Source organism: Agelaius phoeniceus, chromosome Z (assembly GCF_051311805.1).
Source record: "Agelaius phoeniceus isolate bAgePho1 chromosome Z, bAgePho1.hap1, whole genome shotgun sequence".
Classification (NCBI taxonomy): Eukaryota; Metazoa; Chordata; class Aves; order Passeriformes; family Icteridae; genus Agelaius; species Agelaius phoeniceus.
The window spans coordinates 86,115,805-86,135,289 of record NC_135303.1 but is presented as its reverse complement, the minus strand read 5'-3'; the positions used below and the strand labels follow the sequence as shown (position 1 = coordinate 86,135,289).

General features: G+C 43.7%; 2 protein-coding genes and 1 long non-coding RNA gene across 20 annotated transcripts in view; 1 reads left to right on the top strand and 2 right to left on the bottom strand.

Annotated features, from left to right (window-relative positions):
- The window catches only part of LOC129133239 (ubiquitin-associated protein 2), a 284,552-nt gene extending 278,977 nt beyond the window's left edge, over positions 1 to 5,575 (bottom strand). For 5 of the 10 annotated variants that reach the window (XM_077172310.1, XM_077172314.1, XM_077172315.1 and 2 more), the window contains exon 1: positions 5,257 to 5,395. The gene's annotated coding sequence lies outside the window, so the exon portion shown is untranslated. Of the gene's footprint in view, positions 1 to 4,296; positions 4,318 to 5,256; positions 5,396 to 5,466 lie in introns of those variants that run through there. The other 5 variants (XM_077172311.1, XM_077172319.1, XM_077172320.1 and 2 more) reach the window with 5 other exon arrangements.
- LOC143692286 (uncharacterized) lies at positions 5,484 to 9,816 on the top strand. Its single transcript, XR_013180164.1, has 3 exons — positions 5,484 to 5,526; positions 8,992 to 9,058; positions 9,705 to 9,816. It is a non-coding gene; the product is annotated as an uncharacterized LOC143692286 (long non-coding RNA).
- A 4,301-nt stretch (positions 9,817 to 14,117) lies between these two features.
- Positions 14,118 to 19,485, bottom strand: part of DCAF12 (DDB1 and CUL4 associated factor 12) — a 32,150-nt gene continuing 26,782 nt past the window's right edge. For 8 of the 9 annotated variants that reach the window (XM_077172324.1, XM_077172328.1, XM_077172326.1 and 5 more), the window contains one exon: positions 14,118 to 14,787. The gene's annotated coding sequence lies outside the window, so the exon portion shown is untranslated. The remainder of the gene's footprint in view (positions 14,788 to 19,485) is intronic. The other variant, XM_077172325.1, reaches the window with a different exon arrangement.

Sequence of the window (19,485 nt, the reverse complement as noted above, 5' to 3'; positions counted from 1 at the left end):
GCAACCAAACACTGGCACAGCACAGGTTGCCCAGTGAGGTGGCAGAGTCTCCATTGGAGATATTCAAAACACATTCAGACAAAGCCCTGGGCAACCTGCTGTAGATGGTGCTGCTTGAGCAAGGGGAGACTAGAACACCCCCAGAATTCCCTGTCAGCCTAAGCCAGGCCATGATGAAGTGAAGGAAAAAGGCAAGAAAGTCCTTTAACAGAAAAGTTGTTATCAAAAACACCCCACAAGATCCATTAGAGACAATTTTCAAGCTCTAGCATTTCTGCTCCTACGGTAATATAGAGAAAATCAAGAGGATCTTCAATTAAATCAGGTAGGTTAAAAGCTATTGGGATAAAATCCAGAAACATACGCTACTGCATCAACAAATAAAATGGTAAACAAAAAAAACTGGAGTACAGGTATGAAGTTGAAATGAGTTTTATACTAGCAGTCATAACAGAGAACTATTAAAAAAAGATAATAAGTATCTTTTTCTAAAATGCAAAGAAGAGTTCCTGGGCATTGCTGCTAATCTGGACATGAATAAACAGCAAAGAAACTCAACAGGTGGAAGGCATGTATCAGAAAGTGTTTACTTAAATGCTAAGGAAAAAAAACCACTTGTATGTACTCATTAACTTAACTTCACCAACCTCGTAAGTCTATTCCAATCTTTCTCTAAAAAAGTTTCCGACAGCTATCCCTTGGCACTTAAGCCATGTTCAAAACATTCAGAAATTCATTCAGTGGCTAATAAAAGAAAGTGAAGCACAAGACCGGGAAGTGCAGTACTCTTCACCCTCAACACACTTAGTCACCCGAAGTTAACATCACTAACTTAGGTCTCCCTTGTGTCAGTCTCAAAAACGGATCACAAGTCAGTGATCTCCAGAATGTGTGACAAAGCTGAAATAAAAGCAGACATCCATCCCTTGGGGCACAACTCATCAAATGCATGGACCAGAGTTTCTTGAATACAATATACTATGTACAGCCCAACAGCAGTGCAAGGTTTGGCACCAGGATTCCTTTCAGATTCCTGTTGCTGAAACTGTGTGTAAGACAACATAAGATTTTGAAAATCAAAGAAGAGCAGAGAAAAAAAATAAATCAGCAACAGCTTTCAAATTGGACAAACACAGATAATGAAACAGTACAAAGCCAAGCACTAAGGACAAAATAGCCATGATCCAGTTAACATTTAAAAACAGGAAGCAAAAATGTTTCTAAAGCCATATGCTTCGTTCCATATTACTATATATCCATCACCCTCAAACCACTAAACAATACAAATGGAGTAGAAACAAATACTGTGTTTTCCTTCCTCAAAAGCAATCTCAATATGGTCTCTAAAGTATCACCCTACTTCCAGAAACACTATTTTAGTAGTAAGAAACACAATGAAATGTTCTAGATTAAACCAATGCCAGATGCAATAAAACTGCACAAAGACTTCCTCTCTCTATAGCTAACCATTAAAAATGTTTAGGAACATGGTCATAACCAGTGAATTCAAATCCTACACCTTCAACCGCAGAGTGGCCTAAAAGACTGAGGTAAGCATTCTTCCCCCGACACTGAAACAGTTTAAAAAGTACAACCTGATGATTCAAATCTACAGGTTAACAAAGTATTTGTGCTTTCTTCAATTAATTGTAGATTCACGTACTGAATGATTCTGCAAGACCGATTCCATTGAACCTGCATTTCTACAGCAATAAACTGTATTTCCTGTATGATATAGCAGAAAAACAAAACCATAGAGTTCACGATCGGAGTATTACTTCAGGCAAATCTTAAGTCTCAAGAAAGATCAAAGCTCTCTGAACATGGGAAACATTTCATTGTTTTTAATGCAAAATGCTACACTCAGCCAGGTTAAGGTGCCCTCCAAGTTCACCTGTTGGAAGACTGATTTAAGAAGCCTGGGGAGAGAAAGGGAAAAAAAGCTTGACAATTTTACCTTCAAAAGAAGCTACAATATTGTGCAGGTTCCACAAAGAAAGCTGGACAAAAAGAAATAGAATTTCAATAGTACTGAGAATAGAAACAACTCCATCCAAGGGAGATGCACTAAGTTGTTCACATAACCTATTTTAAAGGTTTTACAATCTAAAGAGAACATAAGTAAAACAATATGCTGAGAAAAATATTTATGATATAGTAAAAGCAGGCTGAGCAAGCCATGAGATCTTAGGCATCAGACAATACCACCTTTAAACTGCCTGTCTTTAGTCGCTGTTTACTCCTTGAAGCATTGAGAAGTAATGGGGAGAGAAAGGCTGAGGGTACCACACCTGTGGAAGGAACAGCCTTGCAGGAGCCCCAGGCGGATGGGGAGTTCCAACAGACTCCCAGTGCAGATGGCCAAAATCAAAGAGTGTGGACTTTCATGTTAGAGCAAAACAGACAAACCCTTTGTACAGTTTTTGTAAAATATAAACCTGAAGTAATTGCAAAGGAAGCATTTCACAACCTTTCATCCCAGCTCTCACTTTAATGAATGTAACCTGTTTAGGGAAGTTATATGAAAAACAGTGCAAGTCCAAACTAGGTCTTCTCTGAAAAGCACAGAGGACCCAGTGGGCTACAAGTAAACAGACTGTTTGAGAAATAAACCTAAAATTCACCAAAAGCTCTAGCAGAATAACATTGCAGTGCACATCAATTGTATTTCCTCAACCAACTTCCATTCCATTATTCTGAAGTCTACAAACACAACACAGTTTCTCTAATCTGTATTTTACAAAGGGGACAAGCCACTTGGCTTCTCCTTCAGCAAGCTCACACAGGCTGTTGCAAAGCACTGAACCCAGGCGTCCAGAGTCCTGCCCCTGTGCTTCAACCAAATAAGAAACAAAGATAAATAAAAAGATTCATAATGGGTCTGAAATTTTACTCCTAGTCTCTCATGAAGCACCTATTCTAAGTACCAGTACTAAATGTGACTGAAACAGCATGTAAGCATTACTACTAATAGGAAGAGTCTCAGTGATGATTATTAATAGAGCATTAACAGTACATGACACATACATCTTTTAAGCACTGCTCACCAGCATGTTACTCTGCTATGACAAATATCAATAGGACAACACCAGCAACAAACATAAAGTGTACCAAAACCGGCATTTTACAAGGAAATAATCACCTAAAATAAAAGTTCATAGAAGAAATATAAAGCATCAACAATCTACTTCTAGATTCTAGAATTGCAGCTTCAACGAAATGGAAGAGCCAAACAAAAAAAAAATAGTTTAAAAATAACAGCTTCTGGTAACACACAAGACTATTTTGTTGGTTTTCCCCCTAGCCTCCTTAGATTTTAGTGGTGAGTCTGTAGCTTCCATGTCCCCTCAAACGATCAAACCCTTCTGTAAGTCATGGCACCAGGAGCTTTACAGAGGATGGGCCAAAACAACTGAAACAGAAGTTCAGAAGTTCAGAAACACCATGTTTTTTTTACTATAGACAGTTCTCAAAATCAACACACTGATAAAACTACAAATTGAACAAAGTAGAACAGAGCTTGTCCAATTCCCACTACTGCCCACCTCCAAGATTACCAAGATTATTGAGGTCATAAAAACAGAAGCCAGCTCATTTTCAGGAGTCACAAAACATCATTAATTCTGCAAAGTGATTTAGCCTTGCTTTCTTTCAACTTTAACTAGTGTAAGGTTAAAAATAAATCCTTTAAACAAGTTAGGTCAAACCACTGCAGAGAGATTGGGTCCAGGTATAAATACTGAGTCAGCCAGGTAGGAATCCAAATCCAGATTCCATTGGAGAATGTGATACAACCAAGGGAATTGCTAAAACGGCCCGGTAAATATTAAAGAAGCAAAAGCCAGGAGGCTGAGTTGCTGCCATTTTTTGTGAAGGGCTCTGTTTCAATGGCAAGCACTGCTCCCCCTCCCTTCCCTTCCCTCACATCCAGCTCCAATTTCTCTACTTGGAAAAAACCAGCTGCTCTCAGGCCAGGACAGCCCCTCCATTCCCCTTCCACAGCTTTCCTTCACACAGCTCTATAGCAAACCCCGAGTTTCTGTTCCACGAAACATCCTGCTCCTCTGAACACAACCAGGGGTGCTCTGCACATCCACACTACTGGTGCTAGCACACTCACAAGAGAGAAGCTTCAAACCAGTCCACCCTGCTCCCAGGTGGCACCCAACAGCACTGCAGACATTCCAGCACAAGCTTTTAAACCTATTCCACATCAGAGAGTTCAGACCCTTGTCATTAGACTCAAACATGCACCAGGTCCTTTCTACATCTAGCTTCTTGCACAGGAATGCCTACCAGCTCACTTCCCTGCTGCAATTTTCTTCAGCAACAGGAGAAAACACAGAAGAGCCTTCTGTTGTTTTTAAAGGAAACGTAAGTCAGCCCTGCCGTGGCACCCAGTTCCAAGCAACCAAACACAGCCGATGGCAAGGAAGGACTAAATTGGAGAAGGTTCATAGAGGGAACGGTTCATTCATTGTCATGTCCTCAAGTAACCCATTGTAGCTGCTGAGATGTTATTGCCTCTAGGTGTGACCCCCACCACCAGCGAGGGAATACCCGGAAAGGGGATGAGCAAGACAACATGGAAGTAAAGCCCTGCAAAAGTCAGAGATCGATACTTCATCATCCACTTGTTCACTTCTCGAGCTGCCACCTCCCCTCTGGCCTGACTCCTGCCGCCAGCCCCATTCCTCCAGCTGATCCCGCTCTCCTCACATGCCCAAGAGCCAGAGGCACCAACCCGCCAGGGGGAAACCCTTGCTGCAGGAGACCAGCACCTCCAAGATGAGATGAGAACCCCTCCTCGAAGGCGGATGTGGTGCAGGACCCCCTCCCGCGGATGTCAGGGGGTACAGACAGAACCCACCTCTCCCGGGCCAAGCGGGCACCCCCTCCCCAACCAGGTGGGCGCTGCCCTCACCCGCGGCCCTGCTGAGAGGGAGAGGAGGGGGGCGGAGGGGGCGGGGGGGACGGCGATCTAGGCCAGAGCGAAGCTTCCCCGGGGCGGCCGCCACGGAAAGTAGGGCAAAGCCGCGTCCCCCCGTCCAACCCGTTGGCGGGCGGGCCGGGGCTGGGCGGCCCGGGCGGACACCGACGGACCCGCGGACCGAGGGACCGCCGGGCGGACAAAGCGGGGCCGGGCCCGCGGGGCCTCGGGGGCGGCTGAGGCGGGGTAGCGGCCGCGCGCGGGGACCGTTGGCCGGGACGGGGGCGGGTGAGGGGGACCCCGCGCGCCCCCCGCGCGCGCGGTACCTGCCCGGTGCGCTCACAAAGCGGCGGCGGCGGCGCCCGCGACCGTCACGTGACCTCCCCCTTCCTCCTCCTCCTCCACGCGCGCGCGGGGTCGTTTTCTCTCCCCACGTGACGTGACGTGACGCCACGCAACGCAACGCGCTCGCGCGCAGCCCCGCCCCGCCCCGCCCCGCCCCGCCCCGCCCCGCGCCCCTCGCGCCCCTCACGCACTGCCCGCGCGCGCCCATCCACCGGCGCCTTCCTTCCGCCTCTGCCTCCCGCCCCCTCCCGGTAACCACGTGAGCAGCGCGCGCGGGGGGAAAGCCCGCCCCTTCCTTTCGCCTTCACGTGACAGGGTCCCGCCCCTCCCTCGGCGCGCGCCGGGTGGGAGGAAGGGGCGGGGCATCGGCGCCCCTCCCCGGGGGCGCCTGAGGGTTCCCTTGAGAGACCCCCAGTAATGGACACCCAGAGGGGCCCTCGGGAGGAGCCCCGGGAATTAACCCACGAGTTCCTGAGGAACCCCTCGAGAGACCCCATGAGAGCCCATGCGAGGATTCCGCTGAGGAACTGTCTCAGGGACTGCGTGAGGGACCCTGTGAGGGACACCGTGTGAGGGACGCCCTGAGAAGCCCCTCTGAGGGATACCATGACGGGACCCGGTGGGGGACCCGGGTGGCTTAGGAACAGGGCATTTTGGAACCAGTTCTGCACTTACATTAATGTAAACATCTTCTTTTGAGAGGATGGACACAAAGGAGGCACCCTGTTGACATGGAGAACTCCAGGACAAAAGATAGCCGCATTACAGGAGGAGAAAGTCAAGTAAAGTATGGTGGGGATTAATGGAGAATAGGGAGGGGATGGCAGAGCAGGATTGTTTTAGAGAATTTGGTGCAGCTTCTGGCAGTCTAAACGATGACAGGACAGATGGCAAGAAAGGATAGTCAATAAAACTTGACTCCTGAGATGAGTTTTGGGTTGAGTCAGGAGGGGAAAAACAAAACCAAACCAGAAACAAAAACGTTTCTTCCATTTAGGCTTTTTCTTGCTGTGTATTTTTTCCATTGTGTACAGCACATCTGGTTGCTGAAAATGCAGTGGTCCTTACCTTTTGGGCATCATTGCAAGGCCTGACATACTAAAGCCAGGCTTACTTACCCTGTGTGGAAGCTGGTCTCTGCTCGGTGCAGAGCAGGCAGGGCTGGTGAAGATTATGTTCATATTGTTCAGCCCCTGGTGCCACCAGTGATGATGTCCCATGGTCCTTGACCTTTGCTGTGGTCTGATATCCTTTACTGCTCATCCTCTGTCCTTTAAGCCCATATTCTCCATGAAAGTAGAAAGGGCATGAAATCTGATTTCACCCTAAACAGTATCTAAAAATTAATTTGTGTTTTTCATGTTTCTGCCTTCTCTGCATGAAGTAGACAGATTTAGCCAGTCTGCATCCTTGACACTTACTGCATAGATGGGCAGGAGCTACAACAGATCCTACTGTTGAGGAGCTGCAAGATCTCCCTGTTCTTGTTTTTTCTCAGTAAGATAGAGGGTCCTTTGAACTAAATTGAAATTTAGACCAAGCAGTGCACAGGTATTGTTGATTTTCTTGATGCAGCTGTTGATATTCTGTTTTATTACTATTATTACTATAGCAGGGGGACAATTAATTACAGCTGTAAACAAAGTTTCACAAGCTTTGTGACAAACATGTCTGCAGCTCCATAATCTGTGTGGATTTAATCAGTATTGTTAGCATTTTTTCCATCATGGCTTGGCAATCCTTTGATAATCAAGATGGAAATTTGGTGTGCAGCACAAAACAACAAAGGCTAAGAGCTCTTGGGATGCTGTTGTCAGATGGTGTAGTGCCAGCTGGAATGTGTCTCTGAAAATCACACAGAATTCAGCCCAAGAGCATTTGGAATGGGAGAAAACTGAGCAGGGATACCAGGACCAAAGTGTTGTAGACTCTTTCTGCTGTACATGGAGTAAATAGAAATGAGAAAATGGGATACTGTACTGACAAAGCTTCCAGAGGAGAGCTAAAGGAATAATGTGGTGGAGGCTTGGGTATGAAGACCTTCACTCCAAATATTGATCAGGAGGAATTTCTTCGCTGAAAGGTAGTAAGCATTTGGATGGACTGCCCAGGGAGGTGGTAGGAGTGTTCAAGAAATGACTGGATGTGATACTCAGTGCTCTGTTCTAATTGCCAAGTTGCTGATCAGTCACAGGACTCACTTTCAGGTGTCTTTTCTGACCTAAATGATCCTGTGATTCAGGACATCAGACCTGGAGAGAAGACCCTGCACTAAACACTGTTAAGGTCTGACCAGGCCTGGTGGGCAAATCTGCCTACTGCCTGTGTCAGGATTCTTATAGGCTGTTACAAGGATTTACCACCTCTTCAGTTTTCCAGCCAGTAAATAACAGTCTGGTGCAGGTCCAAATCCAGATAGGCTATTTCAGCTTACTGCAGGATTGTTTTTCTCAGTCACTTTCTGCAGATTTCTGAAATAGGCTGCTGTTCACATACCACAGGCTGGACACCACTGTTCTGGTGCTTTGGCATTCTCCTTCCCTATCATATTTGTGAGTGGGGAAAACTGCTTGTGTTAAGAATATCTCCCTGTTCCTAGTTCAGGAGTCTGTTCTACTTCTGTGTTGCAATAAAACCATCTCTTCTTGACAAGCTCAGGCAGTACTATCTTCCCTGTTGCTAATGCTCTCTTCCACTTTCCACACTACCAACCCTTCCCCCTCAGGCTCCTTGGACAATTGGTCTGACTGAACTGAAGTTCAAAGCAGTTTTTTGCTATTTATTCTGAAGTTTTTATTTTCTTTGTGCCCTGTTTTTTTTTTCTTCTTTTACATCACTTGGTCTAATAAAATATTACTCTTTGATGCAAACTGGTCTCACAGCCCTGACCCTCATGACACCTCTTCAACAGCACTACCCTTTTCCAAAATACATTGCACTAGCCTCAGAAAGTCAACATAATCCAACACAAGCTCTGCAAGGGAGAGGCTCAGTATAAAGAAACCAGTCTTGACTTTGAGCTTTGAGTTTGCAGGGAACCTGTGTAGAAAATAATGGGGCTAATCTCAAACACTGATAGCCAGGTGGCTGCGGAGCCAGCCAAGGATTGTTGGTACTAACAGCCAGGGATTGTTAGCAATAACACACTGGGAGAATGAACAGAATGTGGCTGGAGAAGGGGCCACATGGAGGTAGAGCAGCACTTTTCTGGGACAAACATCCTTATCCTGGCTCCTGGAGATTAGCACAACACAACACAGCACTGGTGTAGGAATGAGGTCAAGTAGCAGAAATGTAGGAGGATATGGAGACCACCAAATACCCTGAAGCCTCCAACCCATTTCCACAGTAACTAAATTACACAGAAAGGGAGAAACTTAGCTCCAGTGCAGGGAAATTTATCTATAGAAAGGTACTCCCACAAAGCCCTGTGTGTGCACCCCAGCACCCTGAACACCCCATCATCTGCATCAGCAATGGAGCCAGGACTGCTGATCTCTCTCTCTTTTTCCCTTGTTTTCTCCTCCTCTTTAATATAGCTTGCTGTCTTTCTCTGTTCCCTTTGACCTCCCTCCTTTATTTTAAACCCACTGCCTTGTGCTTATAGGATGTCAGAGACTAACATAACAGTTTCCATGCAGAGTGTGTAATCTACCAAGAGAACTTCGTAAGATTTTGTAGACCCTCTGACTTTTGCTGTTTCTTTTGTCCACAAGCATTTGCGAATTTTAGGTGCTCCCTTCTCCTGAAGAGTGGGATGCCACAATATGGAATTCTCCCTAGGTATAATGGAACAATTGAAAATTTTGTTGGCAAAGGGGAGTTCTCTCAAGAGAACTGTTACAAGGATTTTATAACAAGAGATGTTATCTTTGGGCATACCTGGGGTTGCTGCTGCATTTAGATGTGGGGTGAAGCTTGTGGGGATGCTGCCAAGAAATGGGATCTAACATGTTAGATTGTGTTGATATGCCTGCACAAGCAGAGCTTCTGCAACAATTGTACTTGAAAAAGTTGCCATTTACATTATGGAGCCCTTCTCCTAGATATACCATTCATGATGGTGAAAGCAGGAAGGATAATGATCTCATTGTGTCCAGCCTTCATAAAGCCCAGGCCATTCAATTCCTAACATCCAGGTTGCTTTAGTCCATCATGTCTCAGCATCGTCCTTGGAATTTGTGTTGGGCAGGTTGATCATTCTTTAGAGACAGTGTGTCCCTGGAAATGACCCTTTTCTCCAGGTGGACCCTGCAGACCTTGGTCCAAGTTTTCTTTCTGTGTAGTTTGACTGTATGAAAAAGGTGATATATTTTCATGTGACCAGAATCTGAAATTGTTCTGCACAACCACCTTAACTCTACTGTTATTTTCCATTCTTTCAACCTTTCCCAGAAAACATTTTATCTAAATCTGTATTTATTTCCAGCTTGTGAAGACAGTTCCACATGTCTGAGGCTGATACTGATGCTACAGAGCCCTGCTAAAATCCCTATCTAAGAAGGGTGCTAGTGGGGGTTACTTGTCTAGTGCATGCCGTTCTAGTGGTGAGTGTTGAGTTTGTTCTGTCCTGTTCCTTGATTTCGTTCTCTGATGTGCCTACCCACTGTTACCTCTACCAGGCAACTATATCTAAGAATGAAACAGGCTATTGTTAACAGACTTGTTTTCCATACAACACTGTTGTTTGACATTAGCTGTGTATCTAGCCTTGAATTATCTATTTAGTCCTTTATCAGCTTTCCATTATTTTGTCTGTGACATCAGAAAAAGTAGTCTACATATGCTTGGTCACTGCTCTAACAATGTCATGCTTCCTACCTCTTAAAACTCCCCAAGATTAAATTATCTCCAAGAAGCCAGATGTTTCCTTGGCCAGCTCTTAAATAACTTGGTGGGGCAGAGTTGCAGTAGATAATCACTGAAGGTCTTTTAAACATCCTTGTACAGTGTTGCACACTGCCTCTTGCAGCACTTACAGACCATCTGTCTTTATCAGTTGGATTTTAACAAGCCTAGTGGAATCCCAGCCCTCCCTTACTCCAGGTAATATAAAGGTTCCTGTAATGAATGGTAACAAACTAATAGTATTGTAAAGTGGAAGCTGGATGTGCACCATTTGCTGTTTTTTCCCAAACTTCATCTTAGGATAAATTACAAGCATTTTTATCCTGTGATTTTAGGAGAATGTTTTGAATAGTGTGTCCAAGGATATTTGCCAACTCTGGTTAAATGTCAGCCATCTGTTTTCAGTTTTAAAAGGGCTGTTTGTAGATGCAGTAACTGGCAATGGCAAGAACAAAGCAGTGAGCTCGGGAGACCCCAGGGAACTGCAGGCTGGTGAGCCTCCACCCAGCCCTGCAAAGATGATAATACTGAAAACCTCAAACATTGAGGACAAGAAGGTGACTGGCACTAGTATTCAGGATGGATTTACACTGGGGAAGTCATGTCGGGCTGACCTGATCACCCTGGTTGATGAAATGACTGCCTTGATAAATGAGGGGAGAGGAGAGGGATGTTGCTCAGTTTGAGCAAAGCTTTCAGTGGTGTTTGCTAAAAGAATCTCACAGACAAACTGATGGACTACAGACTGGGTTTGTGGACACTGAAGTTGCACTGAGAACTGCAGAGCTGCTGGGTTCAAGGGGTTGTGATCACTGGAACAAAGTCCAGCTTGAGTATAGTCACTGGTGTTGTGACCTAGGTCCTGGGACCAACACACATTCAAGCTTCAGATGTTTCCCTTCTCTTTAAGTAGCAAGTTGAGTAGCCCAGAGCACAGGACTAAAAGCTTTCTGCAAAACCAAATAAATGCCAAGTGCAACAGCAACAGCCTACAAGGTAACAGGGACCGTGGGGCTTTTTGGGAGTCAAAGCATATTTTTACTGGTAAAAAGCTAAAGTTGGCTTTCTGCAATTAATAGGAAAAATACTTCTATAAATATACATGGCAAGTCTCCACATCCCAAGACTCCTAGAATTTATTTCCAGGAAGGAAAAATATCTCCATGAAGTGGTTGTACCAAGTGGCAAGATCATTAATTGTTATAGGTTAATAGTGTTCTACTGGCATCCTCACTGGCTGGCTGCAGTGTGGTGTCCAGCAGCCCTCAGCAGCAGTACACAGGCTGCCACCATAGCACATGAGGAAGTGAATCTTATTATTTTAGTACTGACCAACCTTTCCTCACGCTTTTGGCTCCAAGACCTTTCTTGGGGCTCAGACACATGGAGAAATTAGCCAGAATTTCTTCCTAGGTGAATACTTGCCTAGAACACTGCAGTTATTGGGATGGAGTTTTGCAGCAACAGTGTCAGTCTGTCTCCCCAAAGACAACCTTTAGTCACATTTTTTCCAGTTGTCTAGAATCTGTAAAATTTCTGTTGTAACTGAGTCTGTGTACTTCACACTCAACATGCATCAGGCACTGCAGTGGGTTTGTAGAAGAGAGGAAACCCCCAGGACAGGAATACTTTTGACAGCAAAGGGGAAGAAAACCCACAGGCACTGATTACAGGGGTTGCAGATCTTTTTGCTGACACTTCAGCATCTGTGGAACATGACCCTCCCTCTGTTTGTGTCTTTGGCACAAATAGTACAAGCAATGTCTAGCTGACCTTTTGATCACAGCTCTGCACTTGCGGCCTGTAGCTTCTCTCACCTCTGCCAGCTCATGGTACAGCTCAGTGAAGAGGGAAGAGTAAGACCCTCTGTGCAGGGCAGAGCAGCTGACCCATACCTCCCAAAAGCCATGTTGGCCACATGGTCCCTTGAGCCTTTTAGGGGGCTGAAGCCCTCCTGACATCTATTCTTTCAGAGGAGGCTTGAGAGGGACTGAGGAAGCTGGGAGATAAAGCACAGAGATTCTTGTTTTCTAATACACTATGAACTTTCTCACTTTCAATATCTCAAAAATCGGCCACCTCTTGTCCAAAAAACATTGCAAGCGCTATGTCCTGGCATCTCTTTATTTATTGGACCATTTAGTGGACCTTGAAAGCACCTCGCATTTGAAAGACCATCCTGATCTTTCATTCAGAAACAGACAGGATGAGTACAGCAATGGCTAGGAAAAACTAACAGAATAGTGTGAAACTATTCTGAGTCCTATCCTGGTTTGGCTTCTTCCTTGAGCAACAGCAGTGCCAACCAGCTGGCAAGAGCTGAGGCCCCAAGTCACAGAGATCAGAAACAAAATACATCCAAGAAGGGAAGTGATGACAGCCAAGGAAACCTGCAGCAGCTGGGCTGAAGCTGGAGGCAGGCAGCAGATTGAGTGTTGAAAGGGGTAATGTCGACTGCCACATGTTTGTAGCATACAGTGAAGGCACAGTTGATAACACCACAGACCAGCTGCAGACTCCAGGCCAAGGAGTGCAGTGGGTCTCATTTTGGTTCCAGGGACAGGAATGACAATGGCCATACATGCATATGCATGGCATGGCCAGTGAGAAAGCACCGAGGCAACCTAGACCTTTTGGCAGGTGTGAAGACCGACTGTGAAACAGATAAATGTTTCTCTTCCCCCAAAAATGGTGAGCTGCCTTACATAGGGAAACAAACTGATTCATCTGCACTGTGAATAGGAGAGCACGGGAACCTGCAAGACAGGTGATGGGACAAAAGAGATTAATGCTAAAATTAGCTGCTTGGGCACAATTTAGACTTTTTATTGCTGAGATTTAAGCTGGACATGCATTTAAGAGGAACTCAATTAATACCAACAGCTTTGGAATTTGTGAGCTTATCTTTGGTCCTGTAAGTCAGCTAACAGGCCCCACACCATCTGAATGCTGTACTCAATGGAGCATCTGAGGCTGGTGGGGAGTTAGTAATCCTGCTTGCCAGAGCCCTCTCTAACCCATCATTTTCTGTATGTCTCCAGGGCCAGAGGTTTTGGTTTTCCTTTGCATCTCTCAAACAGTTTGATTAGAAGGCTCAGTAGAATGACTATTTTAGTGTTCCTATATCTTCTTAAAGTCTGCCCTTCAAGCATTCACAAGTATCAGTAATACCTACTATGGGGAGCAGAGATGATACAGCTGGAGATGTGGTCTCCCACCTACCTTAAAAACCTTAACTTACAAAGCTTGAGCTTGTCCATGATCATGGAACCTAGGAGAAACATCTCTCAGGATGAGGCCAAGGGTGCAGACAGGGAGGCAGAAGCTGATTTTAGGCACAGAATTTTAACCTCCAGCATAAAACTTAGACGTCTCAGACATTCCTCTTCTGAAAAAATAACTTTACCAGGTATAGACAGTGAAATAGGACAGCTGTGTGAAGGCCTCACTCTCCTGTGCAATGAAAATATGTGGAAATGCTACAGATACAGTTTTGGGATGCAAGATCTCCCTAAAACCTGTAGTCCTTTATCTGACTGTCCAGCTACATTTATCTGTGCTGTTCAACACTTCTAAGAGGTAGGTCCTTCTTAGAAAAATAAAGTGGTTGAAAGGAAACTCTTGCCTCAGAGCAAATGAGGTATCAAATGATGAGAACAGGAAGGAGATGCTTTGAAGTTGTAACAATCCCAACTCTGCCAATAGATAAATCTCCTGTGGAAGTAATGAGTATTGCTACAGCTATACAGAGAACCAGGACTAATGTTTAAGCCATGAAAAACCAAAAACAAGCTGAGATTCTACTGTCATGTTATCAATCCACTCACTGGCAGAGGAAAAAGAACAGTTCACTTTGTTTTCACTGAATCAGTCATGTCCACACAGAGGCTGGACTGCTGTGGTAAGAAACCCAAGCCCACTTGCTTTTAAACTGCCCTGGATTTACTTGCAATCGGGTATTAGCAAATAAGGGAAAATATCAGCCACACCAACACACTATACAAATACATTTTATTTGAGATACCCATAGTAAGATGCACAAATACTTTTTGTTCACCAATTTTCAGATCACACAACTTCAAGTAGTGGAAAAAAACAAACTGCAGTTAATTACAATTATCTATGTAACAGGGCAGTAGTAAAAGATTCATTTGTCAGACTACAGCATGGTTATACAGCATGGTATACTCAGATGAGAATGTACAGGTCTAGGTATTTAAAAAGTGCATGGGGCATTGCCACATACACTGACATGCTTCTTCAAAGAGCAATATCTTTCTGGCATGTGAACACAGTAACCCAGTTAATGCAAGAGGGAAAAGAGGCTCATAATTTGATCTGGAAATGTATCTACTAAAAGTTTTCCTCCAAACAGCAAATTATTTGTGACTGACACATGGAAATCAATCTATAAAAATCACTGTTACATTGTCCATGTAGTCAAGCAACACACACATGACCTAAAATTTAAAATTATCAGTTCCAGTCTATGCCTTCATAGCTTTTACACAGTCTTCTTCAAAATAGTCCAGAATACTTAATTGCATTTAATCAAGCTGGGGGAAAAGCTGTAATCTGAGCTCCACGCTTTTGCATCCAGAACGAGTTCTTCCACAAGAGAAATCTCAATCTTCAAATTAAAAAAAAAAACAAACATGTTCCACCTGCAAGGACATCAAATGGCTCATGTATTGCTTGGTTTATTTTTAAATTCCCATGTAAATGGAAGGAAAGGTAGGAAGCTGCACTGGTCTGAGAGAATAGCTGCACTGGTTTTAAGTTACATTTAAAATACATGGAACCTGGACTCTTATCTCCAGGGTCTCTCTCAAACCAAGGAAATTCATTAAGTTCCACTACTCAATGCAGTCCCTGTTTTGTTTTTAAATAGGGATAGTGTTGAATAGTGCTTGGGAAAGACCAGCAAGGACTGTTGTGTGGGTGATTACATATTAAGAGCAAGAAACACATTTAATCAGTCTTCAGATAATCTTTGTCCATTGCAAATAAAAGAGCAACAGAGATTGACTTTGCATTATAGTTGGGAGTTTTCTGCACTGATGGACAGAAAATCTGTTTACTTTGCTACTTTCTTAAGCCAGCAACTGGCTTAAAATACCACCTAACTTTCTGTTAAAGAAATTTTTTAGAAGAAACAAAAAGCCCCCTCAATTACTGCTTTTATATTTAAAATTCATTAGCTGCTCCCTCACCTAAGCTACTCAGAGATACCTTTCTACTTGTGTATATGCAGCTGGTTTCTTCCTTGTTTGTCTAAGAGATCCTTATTTCTGTGCACCTTGAGAGTAGACAAGTAATTCTGATGCCTCAGGATGGGCCCCTGTACTATTTTCAGGAGTTGAGAAAGTCAGTATGGTTTTGTACATTTGCAGTGAACCCCAGAATAAAAACAAGAAAAACAAAAGCCACAGAATTGCAATAACCAGCAGTACGGGAATCAATTCCATGGAACAGGAGTGACTTTGGAGCAAACCTTTTTGGACTGAAAGGGATATGGCAGTCCAAGAAGATACCTAGAGCTGAGTAAAAAGAATAAGGACTCTCTGAGGAAGATCCTAGTTCAGCAAACCACTGCCTAAGCCAGCAGAAGTGTTGTAGGGCTCTAACAGGTGCCCCCAGGCTTTGCAGAACTTGGTACCTGAACTAGTACACCATGAGAGAACAGGGAACTTGCTCAATCCCAAGCAGCAGTGTGACATGATGTGAGTGAGGCTGGGACAAGAGACTGACACTGGAGACAGCAATTTGAACAAGAGGGACAAAGCCCACCAGAAGTTACTTAACCAGTTCTTTCTGTAACAGCCCCACTATCACACCTGCAATGTGAGAGAAGCCTAGAGCAACCAGCTGAAGCTGTAAATCACAACTGGCCTGTTACATCCCTGCACTGTCAACAGCCAGCCAAGTGGAGGACAATGCAGACAAGGCCCTTTCACTCCATCATCCCTGCACAAAGCAGGTGGAGGGTGCTGGTGGCAGCTGTGAAGCACATTAGTCATAGTCACTCATGAAAACAGAGACAAGTGCACTGGTAACCTTGAATGTTTGAGGGGAAGACTGAGTGACCACTGGGGAAACTGGTTTTTCTGCATGCCATCTTCACATCTCATCCGAAGAGGGATTACCACTAGTTTTGAAAGCTCTGGGAGCAACTAATTTGCAGTGATCTAAGGCATGATGGCACAAACCCTCAAAGCCTACCCTTCAAATATTCCATTGCCAGCTCACCTCTTTGTCATTCTTCCTGGCCAAAGTACATCAGAATAACTTTTTTCTTTTGAGCACAGGATTATTGTTTTGCTCATATCCCTCCTCTTTTATAATTCCACCCCCCCCCCCCAAAATAAATCTCTGGAGGAAGCCTTTACCTGGGATCAAGTCAGCAACTCACCCTCCTGGTATTGCCCTGAATGAAACATTTCATCAAGACTTTGAGTAGCAGTTGAAGATGCCAGTTCTCTGGCTACACCACTACAGATCACTTTGATAAACACACTGGGTGAAGGCACAGGGCACCTCCACTTCCTGATCTGCTGATACCCACTGAACAATATGGGTGCAAGAGGCTTTCAGCTTCTCAGACTGTGCGGGGCGGACTCTCCACTTGCAAGACAGGCATCCAGCCACAGAAGTTTACAGTAAAAGCACAGAGTGATCTTGCCACCCTGGGCTACAGGTTTTCTTTTATTATGACTCGATGATTTTCAGAGTAGGCAGACAGTTTTGAACTCATCACTACAGGTGAACTAGGAAGAAATGGGAGAAGAGGAAGATGCTAAAAGTAGAAAACTAAGTTAAATCCATTTGTTCTACTCAGAAAAGTGACTGTCTTAAAAACAGCACCTCACTGAATTTAAAGGAACTCTGAAATTAGCATGAAGCAAAAAGAACTCCACAGTAAGTCTGCACTGCAGTACAGAGAGAACAGATACTGTTAGCACAGAAATCACACAGACCTTAGAGCTCCATCACCATGTATTAATGTCAATACACTGATGACTAATTGTGCTGATTCTAAATACAAAGGTAACCTCATGCATCAACAGAGTGCAGTACTGTAATTCAGTGAATTATGCATAGGCATGTCCATGGAAGGCCACAGCAAGTGAAGCTATATATGTTCCTCTTTCCATGCTCTTATGAGACAATGTATCAATTGTACTGTATTTTCTAAATTAACAAGAGTTAGAAACTCAGGCCAAATACCAGATGTCAGTTTGAGGTTTGTAAACAAATATATCTTTAGAAAACTAAACCAAATGTAATGTCTTTGTGTTGAAAAAAACAACAACAAAAAACACCTTTTCAGAGAGGAGAAACAATTTGCAAGGTAACAGAACACTGAGCCCCATGTGCAGACAGGCTGGTTTCACATACTATCTGCAATTTCACAGTGTTCCATTTGCAAGTTGCATCAATAACTTGGAACAGGTTTATCTTACAGTTAAAAAATGTGCACTGTAATATTTGAAAAGAACTGTTACTGCTTTGTTTGACAGCTTCTGTGATAGTTCAGGATTCAGTGCTGTTTCTGATACAGCTCATGACAGAAACAAGCTGAGAAAGCCTCTGTTAGATGAGTGGATTTGGAGGAGTTGTTAAGAAACATCAGACCCTGGATTCAGAACAAAAGCCATCAAGTATCAGAAAGTCCTGATTTTTTTTTTTCCTCAAGGCTTTGGATCTTATTAAAAATGTTTGGGAAAAAATATTAAAAACAGTTCACTGTAGAACATCCTAACTTCAGGCAACAAGTTATGATCACTGCACATTTTAAAACACCTTTTGTATTTTGTGCATCTTATGCACCACAGGCAGTGGGGAAGATCCAGCATTTATCTACACATGAACATAAAAGCAAGGACTGACAGGCATCACTGGCAAGACTGATACCAAGACCAACCAGCGCATTGATTTGTCTACACCACAACCTAACACAAATGGAACAAGTCACAAATAACAGTACAAACCTGTTGCAATTTCAACACATACATCTTAGAAAAAGACAATGCATGTACCCAGCCCTAAGACAGTGACAAGTTTAATAACTTTATAAAGATCAAGGTACCAGAAGAGGAAGGCACATTAACCTCTGGTTGGTCCATTTCGGTACTATTTGGATGAGTCATAGTGATTTATACCCTGAGACTGTGGGAGGCCTTGAAAATGAAAAGAGACCAGGTGAATGGGCAAATAAAAAGTACAAGTTTAATGTGATTGTAAGATTCAGCACCTGAATTTTCCCTTTTAGTAAGGGAATCTGGAAAAGCAGTTCCTAAGAAAACACTGTATTTACTCTTAAATCTTTTGTCCTGAAGGCAAAAGAATCAATTCAAAAGAATCTTGGACTAAAGACATTGCAGTATGTTGCAAGGGGTTTTATACACCCTCTCAGTTTCAGTACAGCAACCGCAATTTGTATACAATCAAGTGTTGGTAGTTTTTTGGGTATAGAAACAGTCAGACAGCCCACATTTTCCCAACTCTGCCAACTCCATTTTAAATCTGTGTGCACTTTCTTAGACCATACTGCTCCCAGCAGGGTATTAGTGGGACAGGCTGTTAGAAAATGGGAAGATTCCTTTTTGCAAGACCATTCTTTTAATTAGCCAAGTACCACATGGTTTTCATTAAAAAATCCAACTTCACAAGCAAAAACATACTTCCTAATTTTATCCTTGAAAAATAACACACAGTTATTGTAATAAAAACAGAGTTGCTAAAATAACACAGGAATGTTAGGGATATATACTTAATCTCTCAGAGATGTTTCTGATTAGGCATTTACATATCCCCTCTAGTTTTTAAATTCTTCAGGAGTCCCGAGAGCCATACCAAACACTGTTTGCCTTTTACTGTTTTACTGGTGTTCCTTGCCCATCCTCACCACAAAAAGTGCTCTTGCACAAAGGAGAGCACCTCACACAAGATGTGGCTGTGTTCTCTCTTCTACTCTCCCTTGTCCTGGGGTGTCTGCTTGAGAATTTTAAATAAGTTACTGAGGGCACCGTAACACTCAGAAATGCATTTTAAGTTGAGGTCATACCATGGGCTCAGACTGAGGCATGGCCAGCAGGGCATACAGGGATTTTCACTTGGCTAAAAAATTTGTGCCTGGTAGCTCAAGAGTTCCTGGCTCAGCATGGGCTGGCCAGAGGATCAACTCCACCAGCATAATACACAGCTCTGCAACAGACTTCCTTAGGAACAAGCTATACCCCAGTCCAGTAATTCAGTCATAGCAGCAATTGCAAAAGCTATGTAAAAAGATATCAGAGACCTTGGAAAAGTGCATTTATTGAAAATAAGGGTAACAGACCACTAAAGACAGACCTCTCACC